General features: G+C 41.8%; 1 pseudogene; it reads right to left on the bottom strand.

Moving 5' to 3' along the window:
- Positions 1–3972: 3972 nt before the first annotated feature.
- Positions 3973–22331, bottom strand: LOC105522549 (annotated as a pseudogene).
- Between the last annotated feature and the right edge of the window lie 1539 nt (positions 22332–23870).

Below are 23870 nucleotides of genomic sequence, written 5' to 3'. Positions count from 1 at the left end.
CCCCAAGAAGAATTGTGTTGGACTGAGCTATGCAGAGCAAAGGGCCATTCACTTGCCCGGTGGGTCCCGAGTCCCCCAGCGAGTCTTGAGTAGCTGTTTCTCATGGAGAGGAAACGGTTGGTAGATTCCTGGTCACAGAATTTTATCTTGGCTGTCAGTGGAGAAGACCAAGAAGCAGAGAAGGAAGAAAAATGTCTCCGCCAAGAAAAGAACGGGTCAAAACAAAACTGGGCTTGATTTTCTTGTGTTGCTTGTTACAATGTTGTTCTAGTGGGAAATGTAATCTCTGAGTTCTGAATTTCCCAATTCTCCTTGACTGTCTACATAACCCTTCATTCTTAAGAGACTGGCATCTGATCACTTTGTCCTGTCTTGAAAATGCAGTGTTTATTTTCTGGAAGGATTTCTGAAGACAAAGGGAGAACATTAAAGTTTCATTGTTTGTATGTCTATCTGGGCTATCAATTTGATTTTTTTGAACATGCCCCATAGTAAAATGACAGTGTGTTTAACTGGCATCACAACTCACCACAGTTTTAAATACCAAGTAGGTCAACAGTAAAGTGTAGTACTTGTTTGTGAGTCAATTTTTCCTCTAGTCCAGTAATTTTCTTCAATATATTTTCTAATTAGCTTAGGGATTGCAGTTTCAGATATACAAGTTATATAAACATATATATAAACATATTTATAAAAACATACATATATATCTCATATATGTGTATATATAAAACATACATATATATCTCATATATATCTCATATATATATATATATCATATATCAAGCAGCCCAGAAAGGTTAAGACCATAAGTGGTTTAAATGCTGTTACCTTTGCTTTGTAGTTAGTGTTGGAAGTTGAAAATATTTCCCACCTGTGCTAGTGACAATTTGCCTCAAGGTTAAACAGGTGAAGAGGAGCTTCCAGAGACTGGCTTTTGGTAAAGGGCGGGGCAAGCCCACCTGCTGTCAGGAGCAGACATTTCTCCCTTGTCCCACCCTCATTTACGAACTCATGCCCACCACTGTGGATAATCCAAAAGTGATTCAATGACGTTAAATCCAGCCGCCCTCTCTGGACAATATCGCTGATTCACAGTGACCAAGGGGCTTTGATGGCATGCTAGAACTGTCAATCACCAACCTGGATCAGGGAACGTGCTCTGAGTTGCACAGGTTTTAGTACCAGCTGGTTGAAAGGAGGCTCCTAAAATGGGGCTATTAATTTTCCAGTCATTCCATGTGCTGAAGTTCTCCCCAGATTTCTGAAGTTCTCCAAGGAAAATACCAGGGAGCAAGCATGCCAACAGCACTGCCGTTCGGGGAATATTGTGTGACAAGGACTTTCCTGGCCTCCCGAGCAGCAGGTTTTTCCCACTGCATTTCAGTCATTTCTAGAGAACTGAGGGAGGGTAAACATCATGAACTTGACCTAGAGAAATGGCAGCGGCTCCTCTGAGGTATAGGCAAGGACAATGCTCCAATGTGAAGATCGCAGAAGTTTTTCTCTGACCTCCTCCTGCTGTTCTCTCTCCCGTTCCCCTGAGGTGCCACAGAAACTAGACTCCCTCTTCCTCGAAGTGGGTCTTAGAAGGCAGAGCCCCTTTCCCAAAGCCAGCTATGAAACGTAAAAATATTACTCTAACTTTGGGAGGCCAAGGCAGGTGGATCACCTGAGGTCAGGAATTTGAAACCCACTTTGACCAACATGGTGAAACACCCTCTCTACTAAAAATACAAAATTAACCGGGCATGGTGGTGCATGCCTGTAATTCCAGCTACTTCGGAGGCTGAGGCAGGAGAATTGCTTAAACCCAGGAGGCGGAGGTTGCCGTGAGTCAAGATTGCACCATGGCGCCCCAGCCTGGGCAACAAGAGCGAGACTCCATCTCAAAAAAAATATTACTCTAACTTTCCCTCTGCTTTTCTGTGTAAATGCTATCTATTAAATAATTATTTTTCCACCTTCTTTGACTGTAGGTCGTAAGAGCCCCATTCCACAGAGGGCCCTGCCCCACAGCAGGAAGGAGGGAGCACGGCACAGGGAGGCTGCGGAGAATCTGGACAGTCAGGCCTTGCTGGGGACCCCGCTCTGTTCGTTAGCATTAGGTCAGGCCCTTCTTATCCTGTCTTATTTCTACACAGCTGTCCATACTTTGTTGAACCTAAGAATAAACGTGTGTAATTTCCCCTGTATCTTTGGGTCTTCATTCTGAAGGTTTCTGGTTGTATATGTTAAATACATTTTTCCAAATAATCTGTCTTTTTTGAGTTGAGTTTCCAGTGAAACTTCAAAGGGACAAAGGGAGAGGATGAAAAGCAAATGACTATTTGAAAGGTAAAGAGGCTGAGATGGGTGGATCACCTGAGGTTAAGAGTTTGAGACCAGCCTGGCCAACATGGAGAAACTTGTCTCTACTAATAATACAAAAATTAGCCGGGTGTGGTGGCATACACCTGTAATCCCAATTACTCTGGTGGCATACACCTGTAATCCCAATTACTCTGGAGGCTGAGGCAGGAGAATCACTTGAACCCAGGAGGCAGAGGTTGCAGTGAGCCAAGATCATGCCGTTGCACTCACTGCAGCCTGGGCGACCACAGCTAAACTCCATCTCCAAAAAAAAAAAAGAAGAAGAAGAAGAAAAAGGCTAAGAACAATATCTGGGTGTGGTACCCACTATACCTGTCTGAGAAGAGAGGATTAGAGTTGCTTCCAGGGATATTTATGGTAATTGAGGGTTTTTAAACTCTTTTGGGAGGCTGTGCAAAAAGTGTTCTTAATCAGGTCACCAATGACTTCCATGTTGCAAAATTTAACAGTTATTTCTCAGTGCTTGATCTGCTTAATCTTCCAGGCTTAGGAATTGGTGTTTATTTCCCACTGGTCAGGCCTCCTCTTCGCTCCTTCCCATAACCTGGTTTGCACCATAACCTGACTCATCACCATCGTGCTCTGAGCCCACATTACTTTGTGACCTCAAGATGGTATCCAAGCCTCTGTACCACTTTGGGGGTGGGTAGTCACTCTGTGGTTCTCCCTGTGCGTGTTAATAAGTCTGTATCCCTTTTCTTCTATTAATCCACCTTCTGCCAGTTGATTTTTCAATGAAACTTCAGAGGGCAAAGGGAAAGTTTTCTCTTGGTCCAAACAGCCCCTATAAGGGTATCTGCATGGTGTAAAAACAAAAAAAGGTGAGGAAAATAAGAAATCCCAGTCCTAGAAGTAGCAAACATGGCCTTGACAATGGCAATGGGGAATGGCGCACAGCCTAAGATTGGTCTCCCCAGGACTGAGGGCCATCAGGGTCAAGTCTCTCGTCTTTCCTTCCTCCCTTCTCTACACCCCCAGCTGCACACAGCTGGACACAGGCCAGGGTTTAGTAAGAGCATCTGGTTAGGGAGGGTAGTTGGGAAACAGTATGTGAGTTTGTGTGAATATGTTACGAATTGAGTTGAGAAAAATCTTTCCTTGTCCAAGTATATTTACTCACATGTATGTATGTATGTGTGTGTGTGTGTCTGTGTGTGTGTGCATATATATATATACACACATATACATATACATTGCAATGGAGTTTCCCTCTTGTCACCCAGGCTGGAATGCAATGGCTCCATCTTGGCTCGCCGCAACTTCCACCTCCGTGATTCCAGCGATTCTCCTGCCTTAGCATCCTGAGTAGCTGGGATTACAGGCATGCGCCACCACGTCCAGCTAATTTTGTATTTTTTAGTAGAGATGAGGTTTCTCCATGTTGGTCAGGCTTGTCTCAAACCTGACCTCAGGTGATCCACCCACCTCGGCCTCCCAAAGTGCTGGGATTACAGGCATGAGCCACTGCGCCCAGCCACTATAATTATTATCTTTAGTTTTTTAATTGTAAGACTTTTCACAGCCTGCCATTGGATGTAGTGTGATCCTCTGGAGGGATGTTGAAGAAGATGTCACCTGTGTCTCACTCTGTCCTTAGGGTTAGGTGAACTTTCTCATGGACACTTGACAGGGAACACACTTGTTCTGAGGGGCAGCTGGGCTGCAGCGGCCATCGATCAATGAGGCTACAGTGCTTGCATTGACGGAAATCTTTCCTTCATATGAATGACACCCTCCATGGTAAGCACTAGGTCATGGAGGTCTTTGGAAAACACTCAGTGTCCACAAGAAATGTATTTTGTGGTTAAACACAAAGCTCTTTGTTTACTCAGGGGAAGGCTGTTGATCTCAGCACGTCTTTCAATGCTGCCACCACCCAGCAGTTTCTCAGGACTTACAGAGAGCCATACAACTAAGCATAACTCTGAATATCACTCACTAATTCTGACTCTGCCTCCTTCCCAGGTGGGGAGTTAAAGGCAGAAATGCTCCTCCTTCTTTCCCCTTCCCCTGTGTCTCTCTCCTGAGGCTTTTCTGCACAGCATCACTGTGCAGCTTAACGTCTGTCCTGGGCATTGGTAATAATGTGGTACCGTTCACTCCCTCCTAGCATTTGATCACTCATCAGGAGCCCTCACGTCCTGGGGGAAGAAGACAGAGAGTGAGCTTCTGATTTCTTGCTTCTTTCTCTCTGTTTCTTCTCTGATATCTCCAAGTTGCGACAGAGGAATAGAACTGGCATGGCATTCACCCTAAACCTACTTTGCATGAGGGTGCATGATTCACCCTAAACCTACTTTGCATCACTTAGAAGGAACATTATACTTTACAGTAAAAGAAACATATCCTCCATTCTATCAATTTTCCAGCTGGGTCTGCCATAGATAGAGGGAGTTTCACTGTCTAGGGTGAGTCCTCTTTTCCTTGGCCACCACATCTCCACAGTCAGGAGTCATGAGAAGTTTCCAGAGCTCTGCATACTCCCACGAAGCCCCCAAGCCTCAGCTGCCCACTTCAAGGCTCACAGCCTCAGCACCACCAGCTGCCACGATGCCCACAGGATTAGTATCCTTAGGGTCTTTACCTCCATGGATTTCAGTCATCAAAACAGCCCGGGACTCCAGGCTCATTCCCTTAAACTCTCATTCCCTAAAAATTCTCATTCTTTCCTCTGCTTTTCTATTATTTCTCATACTACCTTTAATTCTGAAGCCCTTCTGTGTGGGTTTTTTTTTTTAATCACAAAATTCAATATCTTCAATTTCCATTAATATTTTCAACCCCCATCCTGTCTGCCTTTTTTCCAATCCAAACTTCCAGTTTCCATGAGGATTCTGTTTCTCCAGCATTGCCCCTAAAGGGAGGCGTGGGTTCTCTCCCACCATCCTCCCAGGGAGCATGGAGGGAGGGCAGGCGTCCTCCTTTCTCCTCACTGCCTCATCTATCCAGCCTCCATTCCTGCTCCCTAGAAACACCTCCCTTCCAAACTTCCTCTCCTTGTGGCAGTCACCTGCCATCCACCCTGTGATCACTTGCTCTGATTTCTTGGCGATTTTAGGACGTGGCTGGGGTACACTGTGCAGTACTACTTCTGCCATCCTTCCTGCAGTTTTCAATATCTTCATAGCTATCACATCAATGTTCTGTCCTTTCATCTCCTTGACTGACTCTGTCATAATGTAAATTCTTTCCACCAAAAAAAAAAAAAACTCGGCAGCCTCTGCTCCACTTCCCTCTACTTTCCCCACATAATTCCTTGAAAGATTTGCCTACATCCGTGTCCTCCAGTTCCCACCATCTCTTAAACTCACACCGCTGGAGTTTTTGCCCTCATTGTCCTGTGAAAAATGTTCTTGATAAGGTCACCAATGACTTCCATGTTACAAAATTTAACTGTTATTTCTCAGTCCTTGATTTGCTTAATCTTCCAGCAGCATCTATCAGCATCAGTACTTTATGAGGATGGTGGCAGTGAGGATTGCATTCCTATTTTCCACTCATTCATTCCACAAACGTACTGAGCATCCTCAGTGATACAGGGTCCTTGCAATGAGAAACTTCTAATCTATGGAGGAGACAAGCTGTATCGCTAACAACCAAAAATGTGATTGCTGTTTCCTTAATTATAAGGAAGACCAGCAAAATATGATTGCTGTTTCCTTAATTATAATTTATAGGATTACTTATGATCCCGTAATTATATTACTGTATATTTTCCCTTTTTCCGTGTTGTTTTTTCTTTTTTATAATTTGTTCTTTTTAATTGAGTGTCATTAAAGAGTACCTTCTAAGCAGGTAAATGTGCCAGTAGCCATATTAACACAGGGCCACAGAGATGAGTAAGATGAGACATTCACAGTCTCATGAGGCAGATCACAGATTATGCTTAAAGCCTGTGCGTATAGGAAGGTTACTTTCCACATTTTTCTCATTGAAAATGTCTTTTCTTGGAAACCTGGTATGGTTTTAAAAAAAGAAGAGGACCTTTGCGATCTATTTTGGAGACTGAGTCTTTATTTTCCTAACTAAAATGGTGTTTCTCTCTGTTTCTAAACTCTCCTCCAAACTTTGTTCTGTTTGATTAGTCTTCTTTCTCCTCAACCCCGAGATCCTGCTGCAGTTGATCAAATGGAATATCATGTTTGTGAATAAAACCAAAGTCAAGGGATGTTGAGTTCCCCAGAGCTGGACTTCAGATGGACAAAGATGACACTGGAGTAAGAGTCTTGCCTTGAAGATCCAGAGAAACTCCAGAGGATCTTAACTTGGTGGAGGCTACTGGGGACACCTCAGTCACTAACACTGAGGGTCTATTAATTTCATAATTCATTTGTCATTCAGTTTGTTGAGATTATATAGCTGAGGAAATGGGAGTTGTGAAGGTAAAGAAAGCCAAGGAAGACAAAAATTTGGAAGAAATAGTTGGTGTCTTGGAAAAGGAATGCCACAGTAAGGAGAAATGTCACTGGACACTGAGGGGAGGCCACGGAAGCAGGGCCCACTGTGAATTCCCTAGGATGTATGCACATTTGCTTTCATGGACCAATGCTCTATACAAATATTAAAATTAAGTCTTACATTGCCTTGGTATAGACATGAAGATAGACGAGGCTGGATTCATTATTACATATTCATCATTGTTATATTCTTTTTTTCTTCTGACTTTAAAATAAATTAAAGCTAGAACATTTTCATGGGCTCCTGTAAGTACTATGGGTCATAGACACCATGCCTTCTATTCTAATAGGCAGTGGCCCTGAGTGCAGGCCCAGGCCCAGGTAGTAAGGGCATTAAAGAAGTGCATGCATGGCCGGGCACAGTGGCTCACGCCTGTAATCCCAGCACTTTGGGAGGCCGAGGTGGGCAGATCACGTGGTCAGAAGTTCGAGACCAGACTGACCAACATGGTGAAACCCCGTCTCCACTAAAAATATGAAAATTAGCTGGGCGTGGTGGCACACGCCTATAATCCCAGCTGCTCAGGAGGCTGAGGCAGGAGAATTGCTTGAACCTGGGAGGCGGAGGTTGCAGTGAGCTGAGATCGTGTCACTGCACTCTAGCCTAAGCAATAGAGTAAGACTTTGTCTCTGAAAAAAAAAAAAGTAGAAGAAGTGCATTCACAATGGTGCAGACATCAGCAGTTTCGCTTACAGACTCACATTCCTGTTGGGTCAGAGATTGAGCCAAATGAGGACTATAGGGAAGCTCCTGTATCATACCTATTCCTGAAATCTGGCCTGCCTTCCTGATTTAGGGAAGATGTGTTCCTCTGTTTGCCTGCATATTACAGAAAACAGCCTGTGAAAGAATCTGCAAGCATGACTTACAATTGTAACTTAGCATATCGGAAATTTCTGTTGAGGCCATCAATGGCTTACATGTCCTCTGGAGTCAACTCAAGGTCAAAAACCTGAAAGGAAGAAAACACATTAACCTTTCCCCAGGACAGCAGCTTCTTCCTGGGAATACAAGGCTTTCAGAGGGCAGAGGCAAGGATGGCAATATGGGAAGTATTTCTGTCCTCATTGGCCTCTAGGTGAGACCTCTTCCCCCCGAGACCTCTTCCCCCTGAGTTCTGCTACTTTTCCATCCCACCTCCCTCCTGCTCTGCTCCACTTCTAAAAGAAAGACAACTTATCAATCTTAGACATTTCTAGAGAATTGCTTGAGACAGAAAAAATAAATTCTTTACCCTAAACAAAGGCAAATCTGGACAAAATACCTGCTTCCTTGACTTGACCACACTTGGTGTTTGGTGAGGATTTTCCTTACTCACTTCCCCTAGAACTTGACCCAGTCTTTGACTGTGCAAGCCTTGGAACACAGGACAACCTTACTCCAAGCATCTGTTGGCCTTAGGAAAGCATTTCCTGATCAATTGTTCCACCACACCACTTGCTCATTGCAGGCCCCCAAATACTATTTCCAGCTACTACTAAATAGTACCAAATACTACTTCCTTAAAAAAAAAAAAAAAACTTTTTTGAATATATTTATCTTACTTAAGCCAAGAGTTGTTTTTATTTGAAAACACATAACCCGTGATGAAGAATCCCTTAATAGCAAAGAAAAGAGATATTTGGTTTAAAAAAATTAAGTTCATTATTTCATGCAGAAGACAGAAAACTCAGAGCCCTATCTATCCATCAATCTATGATCTACATATCTATCTAATGTCTCTCTCTCTCTCTCTCTTTCTCTCTCTCTACCTCTATCTGCCCATTATCTACCTATCCACCTATACATTTACCCATCAGTGATTCATCTTAAAATATACTCCAGAAGTGACATGGTTATCACAGGGATATGTATTAACATGTTAAGTTAAATTGAAAAATAAAATACAATAAGTTTTTTTTCTATATTGTAGCAAGATTTAGATTTGCCTATTTGATTTTAGTATAACTTTAAAAATTTAGAGCTACAAAGTTGTGAAACAAATACATTAGAAAATATGCTTCAAATACCCTTTGTAATAACTAAACTCATGTTGATTTTTCCAGCTGCCATCTTTACATGGACAACAGCATACATAGTCTTTAAAAATTCTTTTAGAATTCAAAACAAAGTACATTAAAGACCACTGATTGATCTAATGGATTGGAGTGTATATGAGGAAGTCTTCAGGCAAAATCTTTTACTCATTGATTTACTATTAATAATTTGGTCAGTCTATGAAATTATACCTAGCTTCCCACCTGCCTGGGGCACTGCCAGGGGAAAGGTGATAAAAAAATGACCCAGAAAGAGTCACTGCATTTAGGGTCTCACAGTCCAGAGAGCACACTGACATCTTAGAGAAAAACAATGTTAAGCTAAAAGGGACAAGAGTCACTAACAGAACCATGCCAGGCACTATTGTGGTGAAAAATGTGCTACGTTGTCCCAATGGTTATGTATGTACGCTATGTAACAAAGCCGGTAATCCTATTTGAGTTTGATCATAAAGTACAAATGGAGATTAGTCAGATAGAGATGGTAAAGGAGAGAAATAAGGGTCTTTAAAGTTATTCACCATGTAGAACTCCTAAAACTCATGAAAATGGTGGAATTGAAATTTGCTTAGTGTCACACAACTAGTAAGTGGGAAAGTCAGTCCTAGAGGTGATAAACTTTAGAACTGTGAATCCAGTGATCTGTCTTCATACTCTTCCATCCTGCCCCCCTCCCTTAGCACACAGAGGAGAGAAGCACGGGCATGAATGACATGTGGCACATTCCCCCATGGAAGAGAGATGGCCTAGACCAGCGACTATGGCTCACTTTGGAGCAAAACCACTTGACCTGTACCTGGAAGTTCTCTTTGATTCTCTTCTCAGAGAAGCTCTTGGCCAGGACCACCACCCCCCGCTGCAGCTTGTAGCGCAGGGCAACATGGCCTGGGCTTCTATTGTGTTTCTTGGCAATGGATTTCAAGGTTGGCTCCTCCAAGAGATATGGGCTATCTGGGTCCATCCTGGAGAAAAACAACAGATATGAAGAGTATAGATAAAAAATCTAGAGTGTGCTACCCCTTTTGCCCAAAGCCCCAGACAACGAGAGGAGAAGATACAATATAGTATGTTTCGAAGTGTTTCATAAATATTCATAGAGATTCATTTGCAATTGCGGCAAACTGGAAACAACTAAACTGCCCATCAATAGGTGAATGGATAAACAACTTGTCGTGTGCATGTCCATACAACAGAATATTTTACAGCAGTAAAATGGAAAGAACAGACACTTGCAACTACAGGAATGAATCTCACAGACAGGTTGAGCAAAAGAAGCTGCACAAAAGAATATATATGACTTCTTTACACAAAGTACTACAGCAGACAAAAGTAATCTAAGACTGAAAACATTACGAACATAGTTGCCTAGAGGTGGGGAGGAATTGTCTCAGAAGAAACACCAATTAACATTTTTGGGAGAAAGTTTCTATATCATGACAATAATGTGGATTACACAGTACATTCATTTATCAAAATTGTACGGCTAACATATATGCATTACAGTCTATGTAAATTTCACCTTCAAATCACTTTGAAATTGTATTTGGAGTGGGGTTGGGAGAAGGCAGATACACAAATGAAACAGGAGGGAAGGAATGTTGGTGACATTGAAGCTCAGTGGTGTTACATGGGAATTCACTACACTGTTGTGTTCACTGTTCTATGTCTATAATGAAATGCTAAAAGTTTCTTAATCAATAGAGTTGCTGATATAAATTAACTCTTTGATACTCTTATTACCAGTTTGGGTTTCTGTGAGATGCCAGGGCACTGTAGGCAACTAGAACAATATGTCCTTGGACTTGCAGAACTCCAGGAGTTTGCTCTGGTTGAGGTAAGGGTGACATTCCACCTGTAATTTTTCAAGACCAAAAGGTGTCAGAATACATGAGCGAATAACCACATGTAAATTTTAAAATGCCTTGAAGGAATATCTAGTACTATATTAATATTGTACTATGTATTTCAGATTGGTCATTTTCCCCATGCACCTTCTGAAATGCCTTCAAATTCCATCAGCGGTCATACTAATATGATAACTTACGTATTCTTTTTTAATTAGTGTTTTTAAATGATTAAAATCTCTTGTGCCCAAATTATAGTCTCTACATGACATTTCTACTCAGAGAAACCAAGATTTCTTAGAAAAATGGCTAATTCCATTTCTGACTGGGGAAGCTACAAGTTCAGCCTTGAACAGCTTATATTCTAAATGGCAAAGAACATTAAAAAAATGAAGCAAGTCAAAGGACCAAGAAGCGCATTTGAAAAGTCTCCTGCTGGTCAAAATGATGGCAAGTTGAGCATCAAAAAGAATAGTAACTACAATGGTTGGGAAAATGACATATTTGCTAAAATTCACGAGTTCAAATGACGTTAACCAAATGTGATCAAATCTTTAGCTCTAACTTTCAATTTACAGAAAGTACAAAAGGAACATGTTAAATTGTATCACATCACTGGATCAACCAGTGTATCCTATACTGAGGAAAACTTTACAGGAACAAAAGCCTTAAGTTTTCATTAGTAAATTGAAGGAAAGAAAGAGGCAGAGTGAGAATGAGAGCCACGGAAGAAGAGGAGGAAGAGAAGGTAGAACAGCAAGAGGAGAAGAAGGAGGAAGCGAAGAAACAGAAGAAGACAGAGGAGGGAGAAGAGGAAGAGGAGGAGGGAAGTAAAAAAAAAAAAAAGAGAGCAAACTTATTTATTAATAGAGTGATTTGGCCAGCCTCAGTGGCTCAGACCTGTAATCCCAGCACATTAGGAGGCCAAAGCGAGCAGACTATGAGGTCAGGAGTTTGAGACCAGCCTGACCAACATGGTGAAACCCCATCTCTACTAAAAACACAAAAATTAGCCAGACGTAGCGGTGCATGCCTGTAATCCCAGCTACTCAGAAGGCTGAGGCAGGAGAATCGCTTGAACCCGGGAGTTGGAGGTTGCAGTGAGCTGAGATCATGCCACTGCACTCCAGCCTGGATGACAGAGTGAGACTAGGTCTCAAAAAAAAAAGAAAAGAGTGATTTATGAGACATATCATCCAATTGCAATGTACGGGCCTTATTTCCACATCAATTTAAATGAATCAACTGTAAAAATACGATAAAATTATATTTTAGCACTCATGATATTTAGTAATAACAAGAAATTATTGCTACCATTTCAAGTGGTATAAAAAGATTCTGGCAATGTTTAAAGATTTAGAGATTTTTAAAAATATTTTCAGATAAAATGATATAATGTCTGCTTCAAAATCATACAGAGGTAGAATTATCTATGTAACATGTTTGGTTGTGAGATAATTATTGCTTAAGTGTGGCCGGGCACGGTGGCTCAAGCCTGTAATCCCAGCACTTTGGGAGGCCGAGACGGGCGGATCACGAGGTCAGGAGATCGAGACCATCCTGGTTAACACGGTGAAACCCCATCTCTACTAAAAATACAAAAACTAGCTGGGCGAGGTGGCGGGTGCCTGTAGTCCCAGCTACTTGGGAGGCTGAGGCAGGAGAATGGCGTGAATCTGGGAGGTGGAGCTTGCAGTGAGCTGAGATCCGGCCAGTGTACTCCAGCCCGGGCGACAGAGCGAGACTCCGCCTCAAAAGAAAAAAAAAAAAATTATTGCTTAAGTGTAAGGATGGGTACATAAAAAGTAAATGATTATAACGTGAGGGAATATTCAGAAAATTGATTGAAAATGTGCATTATGTAGAAAATATACATGGATTTCAAAAAAATATGCACCAAAATAAACTTGTACTAACTTGTTATGACATGTCTAAACAGGATCTAGTTTGAGGCATTGAGAAAGATAAGACGACTCCCCTATCAGAGAAACATGAATTCTGCTAAATTGAAGAACAAAAATCAAATTTATTGTGAAGCATAGGTGGAAGAATGGTGAAATTATGGACTCTTTACACAAAATTTATGGGCAAAATCCCCTAAAGAAATCAGAAGTTCACAAATGAATAACTGATTTTAAGAAGGAACGAGATGATGTTGAAGATGAAGCCCACAATGGCATACCATTCACATCAATTTTCAGGAAAAAAAATGTATCTTACTAGGGCCCTAATTAAAGAAGAGCAATGATTAACAGCAGAAATGATAACCAACACCATAGATATCTCAACTGGTTCCATTTACACTATAGTGACTGAAATATTTAAGTTGAGTGAACTTTCCAATTCATGGGCGATGAAACTGTTGTGGCCAGATCAGCTAGACAGGAGCAAAGCTTTCCAAGGAAATTTTAGATAAGTGAGATCAAGATGCTGAAGCATCTTCAAAGAATTGTAAAATGAGGTGAAACATGGCTTTGCCAGTACAATCCTGAAGACAAAGCAAAATCAAAGCAATCGCTACCAAGATGTGGAAATGGTCCAGCCAAAGCAAAAGGAGATTGGTCAAGAAAAAAGGTCATAGCAAGGTTTTTGGGATACTCAGGGCATTTTGCTTATTGAGTCTCCAGAGGGCTAAAGAAGAGTAACAACTGTTTTGAGAAAATTAGCCAGTTTTAGTATGAAAATACCCACAAAAAGCCTCACCAGGGCCAGGCGTGGTGGCTCACACCTGTAATCCCAGCACTTTGGGAGGCCAAGGTGGGCTGATCACAAGTCAGGAGATCAAGACCATCATGGCTAACACAGTGAAACCCCGTCTCTACTAAAAATACACAAAATTAGCAGGACATGGTGGCGGTCACCTGTAATCCCAGCTACTCAGGAGGCTTAGGCAGGAGAATGGCTTGAACTCAGGAGGTGGAGTTTGCAGTGAGCCGAGATCACACCACTGCACTATAGCCTGGGTGACAGAGCGAGACTCCACCTCAAAAAAAAAAAAAAACCTTCACCAAAGATTATTTTTCACCATACCAATGCTCCTACTCATTTTCTTCATCAAGCAAGGGCAATTTTGCAAGAATTCTGACAGAAAAATCATTAGTCATCCACCTTACAGTCCTGATTTGTCTCCTTCTGAGTTCTTTTTGTGTCTGAATCTTTAAGAATCTTTAACAAGAGACTTTTTTTTTTTACAGTTAATAATGTAAAAAATAAAGAATACATTGACATGATTAAATTACTGGGATTCTCAGTTATTTAGAGATGAACTAAATGGCTACTGTTTGCTATTAGTTCACATACTTAGTTCGTATACTCATAAGCATACAGTTATGCTTTAAAAACTATACTGAATTTGGTAAAGCTTGTGTTGAAAAATAGTTGATATCTTTATTAACATCTTTTAATTCCATTTTTCCAGGAAATTTTTGAACTCATATTCTCTATATTGTTTTTAAAATTTTTACAAAAATAAAAACTTTTAAAAGTAATAAAAGAAATATTTTCATGTTAGATATAGGAAAAAATACCAGATCACCTAGAATTTTACCAGAACCATGTAGCAACCTCTAACCATTTTGTATGCTTAATTTTAGTCATTTTTGTTGTTCTTAAGATGTTAAATAATTTAAAATTAACATATACACTGAATAGTATAGATTAACATATTTTATAAGAATCCTGATTTTATTCATTTATTCCCCCTTCCTCCATATTCAGCTTCTGTGCCCCAGAAGAAGCCAGTTACACTTTTGTGTCATGAACTTACTTTCTCTTACATTAATTGGTTTATGAAAGGTACATTACAGTGTTCAAGCCAAAGACACATGAGAAAAAAATTGGTAGAAAACGTCTATGAAACTTGTTCTTCTGTCTTTAGAAACAGCCCCAGAAAACCCTCTCTGCTGTGCTGAACATGAATGAGGAGACCTATCCCCCAATTGCCATGAGGAGCCATTCCGAAGCTATAAAACATGGAGCACAGACAAAATATGTTCATTTCAAGAAAGTATCTTACAGCTTCTAGAGCAACCAAGACCCACACTTTCTGTAAGTGAATCAACTTTAAGCCTGTTTGAATTGAGTTTTCTGTTTCTTTTGGCTTAAAAGAATCCTGAAAAACAGAATAGCATATAATTCTCTGATATGCTTTTGATATAGTATTACAAGCTTTCCCTCTTTGCTATTAGTCTTCATAATATCCTCTCAAAGATCTCTATGAAGCCATCAGAACTTTATTTCCTCATTTGTGGAAATTCAAAATTCTAAGCATTTGGTTTTAGAAATTACATATATATGTTCATATATATTATATTACTATATAATATAGATGGGAGTTTTTAACGCATTTTGATTGTCTACAAATATCCCTAGAAATATAAAACTAAGACAAAGAGTATACATTTTTGAACTGCTTTTTGTATAATTATCAAAATGGTCTACACAAAGCTTTACTTAACAATGTCATAAATCATGTTTGATATTTGGCTGTATTGGATGTTTCTTTAAAAATCACGTTTTAATTATGATTTATATACCTCCTCTTTCTCACTCCTTTCCTCTGATCTGGCTTTAGTGCTCACCACTCTGAAGCAGGCCCTGCATGGCTTCCCATAACCTCTATGCCACTAAATCCAGCCCCCTTTATCCTTCCCTATTGGAATGTTTGCTCACAGTAGGATCCACCTATGTCTGACTCAAGCCACTTCAATGCTCTTTCTTTGGCTCCTGATACCACAGTCTCTGGTTGTCTCCACCTGTCTGGCAGCTCCTGTACAATCTCCTTGCCAGTGCCTCTCTGCCTCACCCTCTCCTGTGAACTGTCCTGCCTATTCCTTTTCATTCCATGAATTTTCCCTAGGAGAGCTAATCCTTGTCTGTGAGTTGTTACCATCTATAAAGCAATGATTCCAAACATCTGTATCTCCACCTAGACCACCCCCTGAGCTCCAGACCAAAGCGACCACCTCCCAACTCTGCCTCCACTTGGCTGTCTCATAGGAACTTCACACCCATCCCCAAAGAACTGAAGTCAGGCTCTTCTACTCCACTCAAACTGCTTTTTCTCTAGTGTTTTCTCTTTCTGTGAAAGGAACTGTCATCTACACAGATGATATAAAGCCAGAAACTTGGAAGCATGATTAAGTGGCAAGTGTGTGAAGAGCAGAAAGTCAGAGAAGGCCCCGGTAGGCTAAGGGCTCACCTGGTTGCAGATGGGCTTATACTTGAGCCCTGGCTTGTTGAGGATGAGTTCCAGCAGCTTGCGATTGAAATTAGACACCCCAATGGACTTGGCTAGACCTGCGCCCTTGCACTTCTCCAGGGCCTGGGAAGGAAGGAAATGGATGGTAGACCTTTGCTGTAGCTTGTCCATTTCATTTGTCACTGGATTTTATAAACTGAAAATCTGACTTATGATATATTATAATTATAATGAATCAAACCATTTTATCACTTGAATAAATTAATTTTGAATGCCCTTTCTTGCTCTGTATACATATTTATCTCCTTAATTCTATTACATGCACACTCGGGATACCAAATAAACATAAAGCTGCTTTTCCATTTCCTCTAACCTGTCCCACTCACTTCTATGGTACCTATTTTGCTGTTAGGATGCAATAGTTAACAAACTACACCATAGTCAAGGGCAAAAGAAACTCTCAGCCTTTCCTCTAGTAAAGGGTTTGTTGCTACGTCTTTCTACAATGATAAAAATAAATGAATGGTATAGGTGTTGCAAGGGCAGGTTCACCATCCTGCACCTTCCACCCTCCTGCTGAGTCAGGCCGCAACTGTTCCTCTTCTGTGATGCGTTTCTGTCCTGGGATAAAGTGCTGACTCCTTTTGTGCTTCTCTATGCTGACTCCTCTTTAGGGCTCATGTCCTCAACCTGATCTCAGGGGTAAAGCTGCTTCCATGTCTATGTAGAGCCATAGAAGTTAAAATTAAACATGGACCACAGGGGTCATCTCATTCCACTCCCTCACTTCACCGATGAGAACATGGAGGCGCAGAGAAGTTCCATGTCTGAGGTCAGAGAACTGCTGGAGCGAAAACCCCATCTCTTTTGACCCCTCCTTCTGTGATTCCAACCTCACCACACAGTGCCACCCGGTGTCTGCAGCAGAACATACCTCCCACGTGTCACGAAGGTCCACAGTGTCAAAAATAATGTTTCCACTGGCATCCTTAGGAAGCAATTCCTCCTCCCCAGACTGGAAAACAGAGAAAACAGAGGATAAAGAAGAAGGTTTTCTATGAGAATTCCCTTTCTGGTGCTTTAAGGAGCTTAACCACACCACTTTCAGGAGGCTGTGATTATTAATCTGAGCATGCATGTGTGCATGTGTGTGGATGTGTGTGCTTGTGTGTCTGCATGTGCAGATGTGTGTACGCACGTGTGCATGTGTGTGTGCATGTGTGTATGCATGAGTGCATGTGTGTAGATAAGGATATGTGTGGATGTGCGTGTGTGTGTGGAGGGGGTCGGTAAGAGAACACATGGGAAAAAAGAAAGATGAGAACAATCTGAGAGACTGTAGCAAAACACTTTTTCTCTACAGTTATCTGCAAGCTCCTTCCCCCGTACACCCCTACACTTCACTAAGAATGCTGTCCCTACAGTTGAAATGTATTTCATTTCCGAAGGACAGGCTGGTGTGGAGGACAGAGCTTACCATAACTATTGATCAGTGTGTTTAGCTTCAGTTTATGCTCACCCAACTCAGATAATGAGGACATCAGATGTGCTTAGTCAATGTCCATGTGATGACAGGTTGGATCAGTGAAGCCCAAAGGAGTCCAGTTGTGCCACATGTGCCACCCCAGGTACCTCTCTCCTGGGGGCTGAGGGGTACATATGGGAGAAACCCTCACCATAAAGAGGTGGAGATTTCACGTTGTATCTCTGTAGTCTGTAGTAACCTAATAGCTCAGAACCTACACTCAGGAACATAATCATTAAGAAATGCAGGGCAATGCCCTCATCTTTCTAGCACAGAGGAAGTGAGATCATCGAACCTGCATCTTGCTTAAGGCTGGGGGATGAGCACAGACAGAAAATTTCAATGTCACTCGGCTGTGAAGGAGACTCATGAATGATTGAGCAATTCTATGCAATTCACTCAAACCTACCTCTCTCAGAAAGAACCCAGGAAATCAAGCTGGAATGAGACAATGGAGGTGCTAATAACAGTGATAAAACTGTTAGGGGCATAAGAAGGGAAAAACAAAAGCTGACCTTCATGGCCAATGGATTGTAGATAATGAAGAGATCGACATAGTCCAGTTGAAGTTTCTTCAGTGACCTTTCCAGGGCCGGGCGAACTAATTCTGGCCGAAAGAAAGCTGTCCAAAGCTGCAGTGAACAAAAGAAAAAGTAGCGTATGATTTCACATATTTGGGGACCAAATTAAACATAACAGTTAGAAATTGACACGTGAGTAACAAAACACTGTGCTCTAAAACTAAAAGAGCTGGGGCTACGTTTGTGTTATTCAGGGTAAATTACATCCTTGATGAGATGCTGAGATTTACTTGAAAGGCTGCAATGTAAGAAAACTGTGAATAAAACTTAGATGGAGCAGGAAAATCAACTTTAATGCATCAAGGGTTAACGGCACCATCCTCTGAGAGCAGTCAAGAAATGTCAGGACAGGGGGAATGGAATCTACTATCCTGTATAATGAATTCCTCAAAACAGTTCTGCTGAGAGATGCATCCTAACAACAGGTTGTCATCAGTGTAAACATGCACAGGATATATCTCCAGAAACCAAAGCTTTGTTTACATTGGAAGAAAGGTTTTCCACGCTAGGAAAATGTTATAACATTCAGGAAACTCAATGCCGAGTTGAAAAAGAAAAAACGTATTTCCTAGTCTGGCTCCCTTTTCTGAACAATATCCCAACCTCACTTGATATGTCCTGAGAACAATTACTGAAGAATTAATGGAGTGGCCCCAGAGTGCCTTGGGTAATCATATAACAATGACTTAAGTATGATCAATATCTTTTTTTTTTTTTTTTTTGAGACAGAGTCTCACTCTGTCGCCCGGGCTGGAGTGCAGTGGCCGGATCTCAGCTCACTGCAAGCTCCGCCTCCCGGGTTCACGCCATTCTCCTGCCTCAGCCTCCCGAGTAGCTGGGACTACAGACGCCCGCCACCTCGCCCGGCTAGCTTTTTGTATTTTTTAGTAGAGACGGGGTTTCACCGTGTTAGCCAGGATGGTCTCCATCTCCTGACCTCGTGATCCGCCCGTCTCGGCCTCCCAAAGTGCTGGGATTACAGGCTTGAGCCACCGCGCCCGGCCTGATCAACATCATTTTATATAGGAATAATATCTGCTGCTCAGAGACATTGAAGAACTGTGTCCCACCTTTCACACATTTCAGAGCAAAACTACAGCCTCTTCTATACTTTGATAATGTGCCTTCACAATATTAGGGAAATACATTGTTCAAACTGAGACCACATTGTTTTTCTAAATAACACATCTGAACTGACGGTGGCCTCTGGCCACTGCACACACAGAACTTTCACCTTGGTAGTGCAGAAAATGTCCTCTCTCTTCACAGTGCCATCAGCAATCTTCTCTCGAATGGCCTTTCCGACCTCCTCCTCGTTTTGGTAGAAGAACGCTGCATCGATGTGACGGAAGCCTACATTAATAGCCACTTTGGTGGCTTCGCCAGCCTTGCTCTTGGGGGTCTATAAAACAGGAGTAAGAGGAGTCAATGATCTGCCTGACTCAGAGAAAAATCAATAGATTTCCATTGTGGTTTTTTTTTTTTTTTTTTTTTTTTTTTTTTTTTTTTTGATCTTTTACTTTGGGTTCAGGGTGCATGTGCAGGTTTGTTATATGGATAAACTGTGTGTCACAGGGGTTTGGTATACAGATTCTTTTGTCCGCTGGGTAATAAGCACAGTACCTGATAAACATTTTTTCTGATTCCCGCCTTCCACCTACCCTCCAGCTTCAAATAGGCTCTGGTGTCTGTCATTCCCCTCCCAGGATCCCTGGGTGTTGTTCAGCTCCTACATGTAAGTGAGAACGTGCGGTATTTGGTTTTCTGTTTCTGTGTTAGTTTGCTTAGGATAAGGGCCTCAAACTTCATCCAAGTTGCTGCAAAGGACATGATCTAGTTCTTTTTTGTGGCTTCACAGCATTCCATGGGGTTTATGTACCACATTTTCTTTATCTGGTCTACCATGGATGGCATTTAGGTTGAGCCCATGTCTTTGCTACCCAATAGCATCTTCACTACCTGCTGGCCTCCTGCTTCCCTTTGGATCACATGGGTTTCCATGATAGACCTGCACACTCTGAGGACAGCAACTAACCTCCTGTAAGTTTCTCCTCCCAAATAAATTAGTGGAATGGGCTTCACCCTGGAGCATGGAAAAATCACATCTCATTCCATAGGAATCAATTGTACAAGAATAACCAACAGGAAAACTTCTGATACTGGGAGAAATTTTCTAAGTCACTCAATAGGAAGGACAGGTCAAGTGATACACACACACACACTACACACATATACAGCTGACTTCGAACAACACAGGTTTAAACTGCACAGTCCCACTTATACATGATTTTTTTTCAATCAAAATTACAAAGCGTGCCTGCTTCTCCTGCCTCCCTTCCCGCTCCTTCACCTCTTCTGCCTCTGCCACCCCAGAGATAGCAACCCCAACCCTTCCTCCTCCTCCTCCTCCTCAGCCTACACAGTGTGAAGACGACAAGGATGAAGACCTTTGTAACAATCTACTTCCACTTAATGAATAGCAAATATATCATCTCTTCCTTATGAGTTTCTTAATAAGAGTTTCTTTTCTCTAGCTTACTTTTCTCTAGCTTCCTGTATTATAAGAACACGGTATATCATACATATAACATGCAAAATATGTTTGTGTTATTAGTAAGAGTTCCAGTCAATAGTTGGCCTGGTTTCACCCAGGACGGAGATGTCACCTCACCAAGCTGGCGTTGCAACATTTGGACAATAATATGTACACGCTCTGCCTCAAATTTCAAACAGGGGATAGTTTAATGACTAAATCTGAGATGCTGCCCTAGCAAGCTTCCTAGAACAGCAGGACAAAAGACAGAGAACACACACGCAGGAAAAAAACTTCTCATTCCTGCAGTGACTTCAAGTAAAAACACCAATTAGAGTATTAAGGAAGCTTCTTTTTCACTTAGTGCATTTAAAATGTCTGAATATTAAGCACATGCATGTAGTACAATTTATTATGGTAAATGAGGGGGTTATGGGGAATTTTGTTCTATTCTCTATGGCACTTTTCTGTCTTTTCTAAGAGTAATAAACGTTACGTAAAACATATATAAGACACACATTATGCCTAATGGATGAAATGGACAATTATGCCATTGGAAACCTACTGACCTTTTCCGGCCCCTGTTATCTAGTGATATCGCATGACAGAGTTCTACCAAGATTGAGCCCATCCATTGGTCTCTCATTTTGGGGGTAATCCCTCCAAAGCAACCCCAAAGCCGCCCTTACATTACTGTGACCAGAGTGTCACACTTCAAGTTCTCTGCCATGAACTGAGTGGGTGGCTCTATGGTGTGAACTGAGTGGGTGGCTGTATGGTGTGAACTGAGTGGGTGGCTCTATGGTGTGAACTGAGTGGGTGGCTGTATGGTGTGAACTGAGTGGGTGGCTCTATGGTGTGAACTGAGTGGATGACTGTATGGTGTGAACTGAGTGGATGACTGTATGGTGTGTTTGGGGAGAAACACAATTCAGTCCTTACTGTGATGCTGTACCCCCTAAGTCTTCCCATCGAATTACCTAATGTTTCAAATCACAGTGTCCTCTTACATGGCAAAAGGCTTGGATGGTCGAAACTCCCTGGCAAATACTTCCAGCCCCAACAACCTCACAGCAAAGCTGCCAGCAAGCATTCATGCTGGCTTCCGCTTCCCCTGGCCCTTGGCCCTTCACATTTCTAAGCAAGAGTGGAGCCAAGAGTGTGGTCCTAGGCCAGGCATGGTGGCTCAAGCCTGTAACCCCAGCACTTTGGGAGGCCGAGACAGGCAGATCATGAGGTCAGGAGATCGAGACCATCCTGGCTAACACGGTGAAACCCCGTCTCTACTAAAAAATACAAAAAACTAGCCGGGCGTGGTGGCGGGCACCTGTAGTCCCAGCTACTCGGGAGGCTGAGGCAAAAGAATGGCGTGAACCCGGGAGGCGGAGCTTGCAGTGAGCTGAGATCCGACCACTGCACTCCAGCCTGGGCGACAGAACAAGACTCCGTCTCAAAAAAAAAAAAAAAAAGAGTGTATGGTGTGAACTGAGTGGATGACTGTATGGTGTGAACTGAGTGGATGACTGTATGGTGTGTTTGGGGAGAAACACAATTCAGTCCTTACTGTGATGCTGTCTTGCTTCACATTTCTAAGCAAGAGTGGAGTTCAACCTCCGAACTCTCAGAGTCAACAGCTTATCATCCTCTTAGTGCAAAAAAATATAAGACCCTTCAGCCTCCAGGGGTCCACTTACATGATCAGGAGCATAAGTGCCAAATCCCAGCATCGGCATGAGGTGTCCATCATTCAGCCTCACAGAATGGCTTTGCTTCAGCTCCATCACCACCCACAGCCCAGCTAATCTGACTCTGCCTTTCCTTCTGTATCCTCACTGAGAGCCCAGTAGGAGACAAGGCTGCCGCGTACTTTATTTCCATCAAATACAAGATGGGTGGGGCGGAGATTACAGCTGCCTATAATTTCAAAATGAAGTTGAAATCAATCCATTGACTTTGTTCTGATTCTTCCAGGTCTCTACAGGCCTGTCTTACAGGAAAATCGTACAGAAATATTTGCATGCTAGAGGAGTTTGAATTTTCTCTTCAGTGTTGTACACACTTGATTTCTAAGTTAAAAAATTAAACATGCTGAAAGAAACTATCAACAGAGTAAATAGACAACCTACGAAATGGGAGAAGATTTTTGCAAACTATGCATCTGACAAAGGTCTAATATCCAGCATCTATAAGGAACTTAAATAAATTTACATGAATGAAACAACCCCAATAAAAAGTGGGCAAAGGACATGAATGGACACTTCTCAAGAGGAGGCAAACATGTAGCCAACAAACATGAAAAATGGTCAACATCACAGATCATTAGAGAAATGCAAATCAAAACCACAATGAGACACTAACTCACACCAGTCAGAATGGCTATTATTAAAAAGTCAAAAAAATGACAGATGCTGGCAAGGTTGTGGAGAGGAGTGAATGCTTATATACGGTTGGTGGGAGTATAGATTAGATCAGCCATTGTGAAAGACAGTGTGGTGATTCCTCAGAGACCTAAAGTCAGAAGTACCATTCAACCTAGCAATCCCATTAGTGGGCATATACCCAAACGAATAAAAATTTTTATATTATAAAGATGCATGCGTGTGCATGTTCATTGCAGCACTATTCACAATAGTAAAGACATGAAATCAACCCAAATGCCCGTCGATGATGGGCTGGATAAACAGGATGTGGTGCATGTACACCATGGAATACTATGCAGCCATAAAAAAGAATTAGAACACGCACTTTGCAGGAATATGGATGGAGATAGTGGCTGTTATCCTTAGCAAACTAATGCAGGAACAGAAAACCAAATATTGTATGTTCTCACTTATAAGTGGGAGCTAAATGATGAGAACACATACAGGGGAACAACACACACTGGGGCCTATGAGAGGGTGGAGGGTGGGAGGAGGGAGAAGATCAGGAAAAATAACTAATGGGTACTGGGCTTAATACCTGGGTGATGAACTAATTAGTACAACAAACCCCCATGACACAGGTTTACATATGTAACAAACCTGGACATCTTGAACATGTACCCCTGAACTTAAAATAAAAGTTTTAAAAAACGCATGCAAATATGTCTTTGATAATTGCACCAGACTGATTTTACAAGGTATAAAACTATCATCAGGCTAGTGATTCTAAACACTAATTTTCCCAGAGGACCTAAGTTAACTTCCTCACCATTCCTTTCATCATAAATCCCATAACAATACCTCGCTGAAAATTTCTTGAACAAAGCCTGACACCTGGTCCCAAGCACACATGTAACAACATTTCTTAGGAAGACTCTCTCCTACTTTCATTATCTTTGT

The sequence above is a fragment of the Colobus angolensis genome, unplaced genomic scaffold (assembly GCF_000951035.1).
Source record: "Colobus angolensis palliatus isolate OR3802 unplaced genomic scaffold, Cang.pa_1.0 Scaffold432, whole genome shotgun sequence".
Lineage (NCBI taxonomy): Eukaryota > Metazoa > Chordata > Mammalia > Primates > Cercopithecidae > Colobus > Colobus angolensis.
The sequence above is the reverse complement of the archived record's forward strand: the minus strand, read 5'-3'. Positions and strand labels throughout refer to the sequence as shown.